At 42.6% G+C, this 13929-nt stretch overlaps 1 protein-coding gene across 6 annotated transcripts in view; it reads right to left on the bottom strand.

Annotated features, from left to right (window-relative positions):
• EPS8 (epidermal growth factor receptor pathway substrate 8) overlaps nucleotides 1–13929 on the bottom strand; it is a 129833-nt gene that overhangs the window by 67760 nt on the left and 48144 nt on the right. The window contains exon 1 of one of the 6 annotated variants that reach the window (XM_058852885.1): nucleotides 6538–6575. The exons of the other annotated variants lie outside the window; for them this stretch is intronic. The gene's annotated coding sequence lies outside the window, so the exon portion shown is untranslated. Of the gene's footprint in view, nucleotides 1–6537; nucleotides 6576–13929 lie in introns of those variants that run through there. 6 annotated transcript variants of the gene reach the window in all.

Here is a 13929-nt window from a genome sequence, read left to right as displayed (position 1 = left end):
CTGGCTCAGCCACCTCCTCTGATGCCTCAAGAGGCTCCCTGGAACAGAGGCTGGACAGAGATAAAGGAATAAAGTGGATATATATTTATTTATTAAAAAGCCTTCAAAAGATGCACCTTGGGCAGTGCAAGAGCCTGGCTGTGGCTCCACCCAAGATGGAGCCTGGGTCAGGAGTTTTCACACTTTTATAAGTTTTGGTCCATTTCCATATTGGGGTTAATTGTCCAATTACAGCTTCAGGTGATGAAATCCCATCCTCTCAGTTTGCTCTCTTCAGTTTGGTGTTGTTTACACTTTTTGGGCCTGAAGCTGCAGTGGTGTCCTTGGTTCTGGGGCTGGAAAAGGATTATTTTGTCTGCCTGAATTGTGAGGAGAACTTGCTGACACTTTATATGAAGTTCAGAGTTATACATTAATGCAGTGCAGAATGTGGATAATATGAAAGGTAAAACTCAAGGCATCACCTCCAGGAGCCCCATGGGCTGACCATGCCACCCTCTGCAGGGCTGTCCTGGCTGTTTCCTCATCACCCACCCAGGAGCTCACACTGGGGAGAGCCAAGCCACAAACTGGGACCTGGCATCGTGTGGTGGGAACAGAGAGGTCACCAAATCATTCCCTGCCTGTGCACAAGGTCAACACTTCTCCCCAAAGGCATCTGCACAGTTAATATCTAGTCAGGCTGGCCAAGCCACCTTCACGCCCTTTGTTGAAGGGAAAAGAGCACAGCTGCAGTCCAGAGCACTGAAGGTGACATTTAGGCAAACTACACAGCCAAAAAATGTGCTTCCTTTGCCATTATTCAGCTTTGCAGCTCAGTTCTTTAAAGTGCAGCAGCATCTCAGCCAGTGCCAGGCTCTCAGGTGATGTTAACGGGAGATATTCCCATCTGTTTTCTCTGAATGAAATAGGAAATGAGATCAAAGCTCTAATCACATTGGTGGGTCAAGATTTACAGAAATTAGAAAGTGAGAAAGCCATTGGATTCAGCCCTTCTCCTAGTACAAAATCATCCTCCTAAAGGATGTACAAAATCATCCTCCTGGAGCAGCTCCTCTTGAAAATCTTTACCAAACAAAACAAAACAAAACAAAACAAATAAACAAAGCAAAAAAAAAAAAAAAAAAAAAGCAGGTGAGACAGAGGATTTCTTCTGCCAGTAGAAATGCAGTGCTGAGGGTACAACAACACTGCACTTCACCTCCTGTCATGATTTCACAGCAATCCTGTCACCCAGGAGTTTCTCTGGAACTTTGTGAGGGGCCCTCACACCTGGATTCTCACACCCAGCTAAACCACAGACAGCTGACAGATTTGACACTTGCCAAAACTCCTGCTTATTTGGAATACACTGAGAGCTTATTATCTCAGGGTGGGGAAAAAACTCACACAGCTTTAGGTTCCAGAAAGGGCACTTGTGGTCAATAGTCTCAAACACTCTTTTTGTTTCTGAAAGGTCAAGCCCTGCTGCCCCCGTCTTCCTCACTGACTCTTTCCCCAGTGAAGGGCATGCACAGCTCCTTTTAGAAAAGTTCCCAGATTATTTGAATGTTTCTGCTTGAAACATAGTAGAAAGCCATATAGATTTCACTAAGGGAGGGGATCCATTACCCTACAAGCAGGGAAACCCCGACAGATGTCCCAACATTTTTTTCCTGCTGCCCAGATCCATTGGGGCTCCTGGGGAGTTCACTCCTGCCAAATTTTAGCATTACTTAGCAGATGGCTTCTTTCTCACTGTGCTCAGGGCTTTCCCCTCCCTGGCACTGGAATCACATCAGAATCACAGGTGCTGCTTCCCCAGGCTTCACCCCCAGCTCCCTTCTCTCCTCCAGCAGCAGTGTGGTCCCTCTCTTGCTCAGGGGGCAGTCTGGAAGCTCAAGGGATGCTGAACATCCCCTTTCCTGTTAACTGTGAGCAGATGAGGCATTGCAGCACGGTGATCAGACAGCTCTGCTGGGTGACAAGAGGGACAAAGTGCCTGGGTAGCATGAAACCAGCGGCAGCGATGGCGCTCCTTCAAAATTTGGGGCATATATATATATATATTTTTTTTGTACAGCACCCTAGCTCCCAGTAATGAAGTCTTAACATAACTGCAGCAGGTGGCACTTGCCTTCAAGGGTTAAAAAACAAGACTTTAACCCCTGCAGATTGTCCTGAGGACATAAATTAATGAAACTTCTCCAGTGATGGAGATGATACCTTCTTGAATTGCTCCTGAAATGGAAATATGTAAACTATGGCACTGTGTAATTTGCATTTCCCTAACAGTAAGTTGCTCTTTTCTAGCGCTCCTCTCCTTCTCATGTTTTAGTGCACTCCAGGGGGATATTATCCAGGAGGATAATACACAAGATGCAGAAGACTATGCACATGCAGTATCAAAACTAATGCCAGACTGACCACAAATGCTTTTCCAGAGGTTTCCAAACCTGAGTGGAGGCGAGGAGTGGAAGATCTCTCTCACTCCTGACTCACTCTGTTGGCCTGAACACCAGAGGGTTTGTTACTCAGAAAAGACATTTGGACATCCCCCCTCCCCCAGGAGCTCAGCAGAGGAGACTGGAAGCATCCACAGCTCCAGATTTACAGAAGAAAAAAAAGATTGCACAAAACTTGAGGAGTCTGGGATTCGTTTCAAGCCACAAGAGCAACAAAGGAAATTGTGAGCAGCATAATGATTTATTTTATGCATTTTTGAATTATCCAGAGGGAACTGGACCTCTACAATACATTTTGCCTACTGTCCCCATCCCACAGAGCTCGAGTCAGCTGCGTTGCTCTCTCACAAATGCACAAATAAAGATGGGAGGAAATCTTGCTTCCACTTTATTTTTCATTCGCGCCTTTTTTTTAGATCCCTGATGAATTTTAACGCCTTTCTTGTTGCACATGGAAAAAAGACAATTGAAAAGTGATTGCTAATATGAGAAGTATTTGGATCAATGTATCTACATAGAAAATCAAATTACAAAAGCAGAAAAAGAAGTGCAAAGGATTTGCAGGAGTGACAGAACCCTGTCAGAAGATGGAAATGACTTTGAAGAACTGTTTGGAAGAAGACTGGAAGGGATAAAGTCACAACAGTGTATTGAGTGTGGAACTGTCTGGACACTGAAAAAGTTACTCAGCACAGATAATTAGCACAAGTCAACCATGAGATAAGCTAACAGCATGGATTAGAAGGGAAAGACACCTCTAAAGGAGCATCATGAGATGCAGACCAGTCTCTCCAAATGAAAGCTACAGTTTTCCCTTTTTTTCTCCTCTGTTTCAGAGACTTTCAGGGGGAGGAAAGCACAGAGCAGCCAATTGCCCAGCTTCCATTAGTCTCCTTTAAATACCAATTTTGAAAAATCCTCTGTCCTGAAAATCAAGGTTCTCCCATGCACCTAGATGATTCTCAGAAGAAAAAGCAGTATTTGGGTGTGCAGTAGTGCACATATTTTTGTCATCTTTAACACTCACTTCCAAATGCCTCATTCAATAATTTATTTCACCACACTACGTTCACAGGACTAAATCTCACACTTTAATTTGAGCATTGCTGTTCACAGATCAGAATGCCCACAATATAAATTAGACTTTCCTGGCTAAAAAACCTAAACCATGAGAGACAATAGGCTCTTTTTTAATTGCCAAAAATAAAAAAAAATAAAAAAATAAAATAAATTGGAAAGGGTATTTAATCTTTACAGAAATATAAAATCATCCATTTCATTGGCTAATATTGAAAAATTGCATCCTACCCTGTTTCCTTCACACTCCCTTTTATTTGGATATGAAGTAAAAAAAAAAATATCAAAAATCTCAATTGCCAATATCAGGCTAGTCAAGAACAAAAGCCCAAAGCTCATAGTTTGATAAACCTGAAAAATAAACAGGGAATCAATGAGCTTGAGAACCTGCTCCTGATTGGAACTGCCTAGGCCAAGCTGGAATTAACACATGGCTGCTCTGCAGTTACATCAGCTTTTGGGTTTTTGACTGCACAGCATTTATTATCTCATAATATGCACAAAAATAAAAGGTGTGCATCACTTTTAACTTTTGGGGCGTTTTTGACCATGCTACATGACCACAGAGTCTGGAAAAGAAATTAAAAGTTAACTGTTATAAAATTACAGCTAAAACCAACCTGAGTGGAGTGAGGGTTTCCCAGAGGTAAAGTTTAATTATTTACAGTTTAGGTCCTAAGAGACCAGGTCCCAAGGTCATTTATTACCAAGAACGAACAGAAATTACTGGTTTCTATTTCTGTGGTGCAGTCAGCAGCACTGAATAAGAGCTATAAGGTAAGAGGAGGTATCCACCCTTAAATAACCTTATGGGACAGACTTTATGAGTACAAAACATGACAGAGGGTAAATATATCTGCTCAAGGAGGAGGGAGGAACAGGAAGAGCACACACCCCATGAGCCAAGCAAACACAAGGGTTTCAGAAGCAGCACACCTAAGAGCAGGCACTGCAAGATGGGCTGGCAGCAGCTTCCAGACCATCAAAACAATCCCCAGAACTGGGAAAGGTCTTGGCCACAGGTGTCAGTGCACCCAGCAATGCAGAAGGAAGTTCCTCTGCACCACAGGAACCAGAAAATGGTGCTTATACTCCACAGCTTGGACTAGGTGTCATCCCAGGCACCTCCACACTTGCATCTTCATTGCAGCAACCACCCTGGCCCTAAAGGTAACTCTCACTGCACACAGGAGTCATGGCATGTCAGCACTCTCACAAACTCCCAGGGCTGATGGTGGCTGGAATAACTTGCAAGGATGATCCTTGGGGACAAAAACACCACCCAGGGGATTTGGAAGGCTGTAACTTTGCAGTACAGTTATTAAGCCAAAAAAGCAGAATTTTGAGTACCTGCCTTCTGAAATAAAGGCAGCTTCATTTAACTGAGATTGAAGATGACATGATATAAAACATGCATTAATTCCTGTGCTGATCTGACTTTCAAGCAGGTGTTGGTACTATTTAAGACCATTTATTGTTCCAAAAGCATATGATTCTTCTTCTACTTCAAGGAAAAAAACGCTGCACTATGCACTGGGAGTTAAAGTACATTGGAGAACAAGTCACCAACCACAGAATAAACACTTTGGGAGAGCACATATCATTATAGCTGAGCAGTGGTGTTTATACTCGTGTGAATGCTTGCAGCAGTAAAACAAATGCTTAGTTACATGAGGAATGAAAGTTCAGTGATTCAGTAATGTTAACAAGTCATCTGCAAAATTAATATATACAAATGTATCACTAATAAAACCTATTGTTGTAGAAAGTTTTATTTTGGTGAGCAGCTGGGATCACCCTGCTGAGCTGTTTTTAAATGGATATAAATGAATAAAAGTGTGTGAATAACCTGTCAAGAGGTGGAAAAATCTACAAGTTAATCCTTCTTTTGTAAGCTGATTCCCCTGCTACTTGTGTAGCCTTAGTAGCAAACATTTCATGTCTAGCTCTCTTTTAAGGAATTAGGACTAAGAATTTTAAATAACATTCATAAAAAAAAAATATATATGCCAGACCTTTATCTCTGTGACCTCTCAATTAGGTAGTGGATTATCAAAACCAGACAATATTTGAATACCAGCCTATGCAAATATGTTGAGTTGCAAAAGAGAGATACACACTTGACTCTTCTCTATTTTTTAGCCCATGAATCACCTTTTGTTTCTGAATTCTGAGCTATGCTCACCAGTTCTTTTACTGCACCATCTGCTCCTTATCTGTACTATGATTAAATAGCAGTATAAATTGCAGAATAAGTTAGGTTGGGAGTGAACTCCAGAGGTCATCTGATCAAAACAAGACTAACTTGGAAGTTGGACCGAGACAGAATCTATAATCACGTAGAACAATCACAATGACTTCTCAAGCCACCAGAAACACCAGAAACAAACAGCTCCTGACCACAAGTGAAATTAATTCTCCCATTTTGGTCCCATGGTTATGTCCTGTTACATCTGAATGGGATCAAGAACACGCGTAAAGGTCTTGACAGGAGCTCAGCTGCCAACCTGTGGCTCAAATGCAGCTCAGCAGCATTTTAAGAACATTGTGCTGAGACAACCAGGGTGAGGAGAGGGCAGCATGTCAAGGAGAGGAAGCTGCCAGAACCCAGAGGTACAAGAGGACAGGGTGGGTGGAAAGCAGCAGAGCATTTCTCTGGAGGATGGAAGCACAGCTCAACTAGCTAACCCATGGAGAGGTTCCTGAAACCCATTTAGTATGGCTTGTATGGTCCCTGGGGTTTAGTTCTGGATGACAACCAGGTACCACAGAGCTGCTCCCTCCCTCCCTGGCCCTGGTGGGATGGGGAGGACAACCAGAAAAAAGATAAAACATATATATAAAATATATATATACAAAACATAAAGATAAGAACAGTTCAAAAACTGAAACAAATTATAGTAGTAGTAATTATTATTAATAATAATAATAGCAGTAACATTAACATTTTTGTAATGAGAAGAGACAAAGAAATAAAACTCAAGAAAGACAAGCCACGCAAAATTCTATTGCTCACCCACTGCTGACGGATGCTCAGCCTGTCCCCAAGCAGCCATGGGCACCTCCCAGCCAGCTCCCCCCAGTTTATATCCTGGCCATGACGTTGTAAGGTCTGGAATATCCCTTTGGCCAGCTTGGGTCAGCTGGCCACGCTCCCTCCCAGCTTCTGGTGCCTCTCCTGGCTGGCAGAGCATGAGACACTCCAAGTCCTTGACTCAGGGTGAGCACTACTTAGCAACAGCCAAAACATCAGTGTGTTATCAACGTTATGCTCAGCCCAGCTCCAAAACACAGCTCTGTACTGGCTGCTAGGAGGAAAATGAGCTCTATCCCAGCTGGAACCAGGACACCTGGTGACCCAGAGATCTCACTGCAGGAGGACACATCCGTGCTCGCACAGCAGCCGTGCCGCAGCTGTTTATACATTCCCCTCCACCGAGGCCTCACCATGGGGAGAGATTGATTACAACCAGCTCCATCCTCTAGGGCAGAGAATGAACATTTCCCATCCAGCACAGACAATCTGGCAAGCTGTGAATTGGTATAACTGCTTGGCATTAGCATAATTCATATACACACACCTCAGTGTGCCCCACTGAGTCTGATTTTGTCTCTCTGGGTTTGACACACACACACATCCAAGGCTACAAGAAGGAGCTATGCCAAGTGCAACAGGCTGTGCATTATTTAAGGGTTTGACCATCCTACAGTACAGTTTGTCATGGCTCCCACGTGCAGGAGCAAGCCCTCTGAAGTTAACAAGCTTAAAAATGGTCATCTGAAAATGGTGGTGCTGAAAGTGGACTGCGTTACAAGGTGTGTCCGGCTGGAAAACTGAGTAACTGCTTCTCTACCAGCAACAGCAACAACAAGAATGTTCTGAACAAATTCCAGGTACTTTAACAAGTCACAGTTCTTAAAATGACCCACTGCTCAAAATCCCTCGAGGTTGTAGTGGTTCCTGGCAAACTGAAAACATTTTTCCTTCCACGCTTCCTCTGCAGTACAGCTGAGTGACCTTGGTGGTGGGAGGAGGTCAGAGCAGATGAGAAAAAGAGTCTTTAAAAACACTGCTTGATTTTTAAGTACTAAATTCACATTTTTAAGGCAAAGCCAACTTAATTAAAAACATTTAAGTCTCGCAACTTAAAGGAAGTTGCAATAGTTCCAAGAACAGCTATTTGAGATGCCCTGGCCCCCCAACAATCCCTTCCTGCAAGTCAAGGAAGCAAGAGCATGAACAACCTCAAAGACATCAAACTACTGAAACAAAAAAGAAACAAAGCAACCAACCCACAAAAGGAAAGAAGGAAGGAGGGGATTGCATCTAAATTCACATGCACCTCGCTTTGTCCTGTCTATTGCACATTGTATGTTTCACATGGACACAAACCACTTCCAGCTTTTGCAGATCACTCTTCAGATTTGCTTTATTTGTATTTTTTATCTTTCCCAGTCTCTTTTTGTCTCCTGTCCTCCAAGAGGCAATAATTGTCAAAGTATGGAAGTGAGTTCAGACAGCTTCTCCATACCCTGGAGAGGTGACTTACAAACTTCTGCACAGTCAGGTCTCAACATTCTTTTCTTTCTTAACAGAGAACATCCTTAACATCCTTACCTTTACACTGACTGCTTTACCATTAAAATAAACAGTCTCAAATTAATTTTAAGCAAAAGTTTACTGTATTCCACATGTGCCATCTAGACTTGGGGTGTCTCAAAATGAGAAGCTGGGCCAGAAGCTACAGAATATACATGAAATAAAGGAATAGTTGCCTCAGACACTGCAATCCCAGGAGACCCCCAGGAAAACCTCTGCATCAAGCCATGCCCACCTCAGCTCCCCTCCACCTCCTCTCCCTGCCCCCACAGCTACCCTCATGTTAAAATATATATTTAGAAACTGGTAGCAATTATTCTTTTCAACAAATAACCTCAAATCCCAGATCTCTTACAGCATCCAGACAAAATATTACTCTAATGTAATTAATTCCCTCTATTTCCTCTTTCTGTCATAACTCTCTGCCTGTTTACAGCTAAGTTATATCTTCTCATGTGCTTGCCAGCAGTGCCATAACAGCCTTCTTGTACCTCTGGCCACTGGCTAAATGATAAAAATAAAGCCAAGAAAATTAGCATGGAAAAGAAATTAGCAAAGCTAGGAACAGTTGAAGTATCTGAAAACCCTCTGCTGGTCTTGTGCTCCAGCTTGCTTCACTTCTAAGCAGGCTGGTGTGTATTTTACCACAGGTACCTCATCAACAGCCCTAGGCTGGCATAAAGGTGACTTAAACAGAAAGTTTCTTTGAGGCTGTCTGATAAATACTGAAATAATGGAGGAAATAAAGGAAGTAACTTCTGAAAGCAGGCTTGAAGCACTTTTCCCGCACGCTGATTCTCCTCAAATAGCTTTCTACTTTTCTCCTGGAAGAGCACCAATCTCCAAAATAAATAAAGTAAATGCTTTGATAGTAAAGTCAGTAGTTGTGGTCTGATAAATAGTAACATAAAACCAGCACCTTTGCACTCAGCAGATCTGCCTCTGGTGTGCAGTCAGGAGTGATTGCTGCTGACTGGTGAGATGAACAAGGCTCTACTGCTTCCATGCTTGTTTGAGACAGGATATCAGGGCTATTGCTGTGCAGCAAACTGGAGACTAGTGTCTTCCATAAAAAGCTACGTTCTTCATTAATTCTCAATTATATATCTGGACACTTCTTGCTGCAGCACTCAGGTAATGGGGTACAGAGACAATATCAGAGCACTCTGCACAAACTTTATGGTGTGAAAAAGCTCAGGAAGGGAGATGGGTCTGAGAGACTGGGAAATGCTTCACTCAGAGCCAAACAAATTCCTGCCTCATAAAACTACTTTTAAACAAGCACTTTACAGAGTCAAGAGCTGCAGTTCCTCTTTGTAGAATGCTGTGATGAAATCAAACAAAAAAAGAGATAAAAAATCAGTGACTTAGTGTAAAAGATTTATCAAGCAATTTTCACTGCCAACATTCAATGTCACATGTGTAGGCTGCAGATATAGCCCATAAAATAAAAAAAAATTGTACATATTCATGAACACCAGCTCATCATTTCAAGGAGGAACATAGGCCAGGAAAACCTATTTGAATTTACCATACTACCATAATACGACTAAATTTTAATTTACAGGAGTGGTTGGTAAGTGATAGAAAATAACCAAATTCTCAGCATTCAAACTTGCAGACCTTTTAGAAACTACTGGGAAAGATATGCTTGAAAGCGAAGCTCTAAAATATTTTGGAGCATATTTTCACAGTACTTAAAATAAACAGTAATAGTGCCTGCCCTTTAGAATTTCAAAGTCACAGAGATAAGGATGCTTCTGAAAGAAAAAAACAGATAGGAAAAGACCTGCTCTCAGAGCTGCACAGGACTCATAGAAAAATACATCACCAGAGTTTTTTTACCATTATCTGACTTGAAGCTCCTGAAAACTAACTACTCCTCTTAAATCAAATACAGCATACATTGTATTTCCATCTGGAAGCGCTTGAATCTTTCTTAGCATCTCAGTAAGCATGATGTGAGATTCTATTTCGTGTCACACTGGCTTTTTTTGTCACAAAGTTCTCGCAAAAGTCATTATACCAAGCCTGAAAATTCCTATAAAGAAGCTGAGCGGTATTTTTCTCTTCTAGCTAAGAGGTTCTGCCTCAATGAAGCATTAAAGTAAAACAAACAGTTAATAAACTGCTCACCTTAATGAACAGATACAGAGATTGAATTAGTAGGCAATCTCTCTTCCAAAAAAGCATTACTAAAACCAGTCCATTTGTGCCAGTAACGCGTGCTGTCGATATGTCAGAGACATTTCATTTCATGACATGAAAGAACAAGTCCAGAACTTAGGTCAGGGAACAGAAACAAACCCACTGAAAGTTTCATGTTGTTACTGATAATCAGAGCTTTTCGTTCCTTGCATATTTCAGATTTAAGAGGATGGCAGACACCAACAAAGTATTTTCCTTACATTGAAAGGGTCTGAAAGTGGTGCCAAAGAAGATCAGAGGAACTTTCTTTTTTGTTGCATCTCGAGGTCAGACACTTTAAATAGAGCTTTTGGCACGCAATAAAATAAACTAAATCAACCTCTCTCAAATTCCTGGCGGTTTACAACTCAAGCTGCCAAGCCTTTTAGTAATGCCAAGCTCCTGCAAGAATTAAGTAGTGCTCAGGTTAGCCAGGCATAAAAGGCTGAGCTGTTATCAGGTGAGCATCAGCAGAGCTGTCAGTTCAGGAGCTCCACAGCCTGCGGCTCCCAGCAGCTGTCTCTGGGCCAGGACAAACCCTGCCACTGCTCACCTGCAAGCCAAGGGCAGCACAGGGAGAGCCTCTCCCACTGCTTCACCTTCCTGCACTTATTTATCACTAGTGCTACGTTTTTCCATACCCCAGTGAGTCCCTGAGCTGTTGGAGGTGAGGGTGAGGCTGTGCCCCAAGGGAGGAAGGCTCTCAGAGGCAGGGCTACGACTGCGCTCTTGCACAGCATCTCCATCCCATCGCAGGCCTGGGAGAAATTCTGGCTTTTTGTGGAATATTTGCTTGCATATGTTCCAAACATTTGCACACCAGAAGCAGTTATAGCAACTTATTTCCATGCATTTCATGCGGTGGGGCTTGCTTTAAAAAGAAATTTTCGTTTTGGTGAGAAACTGCGGTGGAAGCGAAATGTATCATTATTCTACGATTTCAAAGGTGAGAAAACCACTTCTAGCTGTCCCTCCCAAGGCAGGCTTGGGGTTATTCCTGCTCCTCTGAGGCCTCACACCAACTGCAGCTTTGTTAGTCTGGGCTGCCACATCCCACCCTTCCAAAACATTTCACATCTGGCTGCTTTAACACCTCCTCGGTCAGGGAGTGCAGCACATCTTCAACCACAGGAGACAGACTATTTCTCTCCATGCTTTAACTCCTCTCACACAAGACTTTGCAAGCAGCAGGCTGGTCTCAGGAAAATGTGCCTTTGTACCCCTGACAGCCCAAGAGAAGCACCCTGTGCTCTCTTGTCTCACAAGGAATCACCAAGGGGTAACACTTGTGTGCCAGCTCTTACGACCCAGGGGGAAGGCAGGCCCAAACTTTCAGAGTTTATCAGCAGATGTTCCCTCAAATTTATGAACTGTTTCCTTGTCTGGCCTTGAGGAGCAAAACCTGCTAAGTGCTGGCATTTCTTTCACCTGCCCAACCAAGCTGCTGTACAACTGGCTCTTGTGTTTGTGCCTGGCCTTCATTTGGATCACATCCAAATGATTGTGTCCATCCACACAGCAACACAGAGAGCTTTTTTTGGTTCAGTCCTAAAAGCAACAACCCCTGGGCATTGCTGTATTGCTGCTTGTGCTGGTGAGAGCTCTTACCCTGTGCCTACACACATTGTTTTGGCAAATATGATGGAGAATCTCCTTGGAAAGGGACCTGCCTTCAATTCTGCAAACAAACACCACACACTGCAGGATCAGAGGGATTCTGACTGCACAGCTGGTGCTGGCCAGAGGGCATTGGTGTCAAACATTTTGTTACAAAGAGCTTACACAGAAAACACAGACCAAGAAATCAAATTGCTGGATAAACCTAGCACACACCTGATCCAGCTTGTTAAAACACGAAGGACATCAGCACTTCATGAACCCTTCTACCTCCTGGCCAGCATCTCCTGTACCCCTCCCCTGAGCAGCTCCCTCTGCCATCACCTTTTCTCCACTTGCCATGGGCAATCAGGGGATGAAGCAAGGCATTCCACATCCACACATTATCCCTTCCATGCCACCTCTCTGGACTTCTGAAAGTCGTTCTGACACCTGCATGTATTTCCAATCCTCAGTTGATTGTTGTTTTCTGAAATCACAAAGCTCTGCAGGGCTCTGTGTTTGTGAAAACCCTTCAGAAGCTTTGCCCTTTTGCTACTCTACACAATCTTTTAGTAAATTTGTGTTCTGTTTTGGAGAAGTGACTGCTGAATATGTACAGGCCCCCTCACCCCACACCACTGCAAACAGATTCTCAAGAAGCTTTGGCTCTGGATAAGCAGCTTCTCCATTTATCACACCTCCTGATATGCCACAATGTTCTCATTTTGTATTTCTGTTTAAAAAGTTTTAAAAACAGTGTGTTCTAATTCATAAGCAGTGTGATAGCTTTGGATTCTCCAAGCATTTTTTACTACAAACAGAATTAAACCACATTTAAGCTCAGCTGTAAACAGAGATTTTAGTAGATACTAACAACTCAGGTAGCAAAATAAATAGCAGTATTTTTTTCTAGGCTAACCCTGATGTTTGGACAGTTGTCTGGGATTTATGTGACAGGATGGTTACTAAAGTATTCACATCTGTGCATTTAAAATGTCACCAACTTACAATGCTTTTCCCTCCCTCCTGACTCAGATAAAAACAGGAACAAATCTGTGCCTTGCAGTTCTCAGAGTTATCTCCTTGGCTGATCACAGAAGTGAATAACCAGGCTGATTTTCTATTTCCAGCTGAAAATGTGTAAGTGATTAACAGCCCCCTGCACTTTGATACAGTGCTGAAAGATCTCTCCTTCTGAAGCAAAGACAGACCTGCTGTTTTCTTTTACAAGCAAAAGGGGGGAAAAAAAATACAAGGAAAAAGGGATGGGAGGAGAAAGTGTGCTTTCAGTTTTGTTTCTGCATGCCTCTTTCATCACAACTTAAATTTGCATACCTGACTTTTCCTGAGAAGAGAAGGGGTGCCTGGAAAACCACTACATTTTTATATAAATAATAAAAAAAAAGGTCAAAAATTTATTCATAAACTGTCTACCCAATTCTACTCCTACAGAGGCTGCTACAAGTCAGACTTCCTCAGTGCTCTTCTTCATGGCTGTATTCCTGCACTTTCATTCACGTGGTTTCCACTCACATCAAACACCTTAAATTATCAGTAAAACTCAAAAACTGAAGGACAACAGGGGAGGGTTTGTGGATACTGAAGGAAAGAGTCCAGCCTGGCCCCAGCTGGGAGTGCTGGCTCCTGGGGAAGATGCAGAGATTCATTTCATGGCTTTGCATCCCTTGGGACTGAAAAAGAAAAATAAAACCCAAAGAGATGTCATTTTTAAATCGAGCCTTTTCTGTTTCGCTCTCTTTAATCACATATTGAAAGCAATTCAGACTGGATGAGTTTGATGCAAGTGCCAAATATCAGTGTAAAGCCCAGCACACAAAGGCTGGTAACAAGGCTGGAAAAAATTAAATTTCAGAAAGAAGGAGGGGGGGAAAAAAAAAAGAAAAAAAAAGAGAAAAGAGTCCAGTTTTCCCACATGTTGAGGTCCTCAATTATTATTCAGCTACTTGAAAGCATCCACTTAGCTCATGTTCAGAACTTGTCTTTGGAAGCTCAGCAAGAGCT

Source organism: Poecile atricapillus, chromosome 18 (genome assembly GCF_030490865.1).
Source record: "Poecile atricapillus isolate bPoeAtr1 chromosome 18, bPoeAtr1.hap1, whole genome shotgun sequence".
NCBI classification, from domain to species: domain Eukaryota; kingdom Metazoa; phylum Chordata; class Aves; order Passeriformes; family Paridae; genus Poecile; species Poecile atricapillus.
Note: the sequence above shows the minus strand (reverse complement) of the source record. Positions and strands in the feature narration are given on the sequence as shown.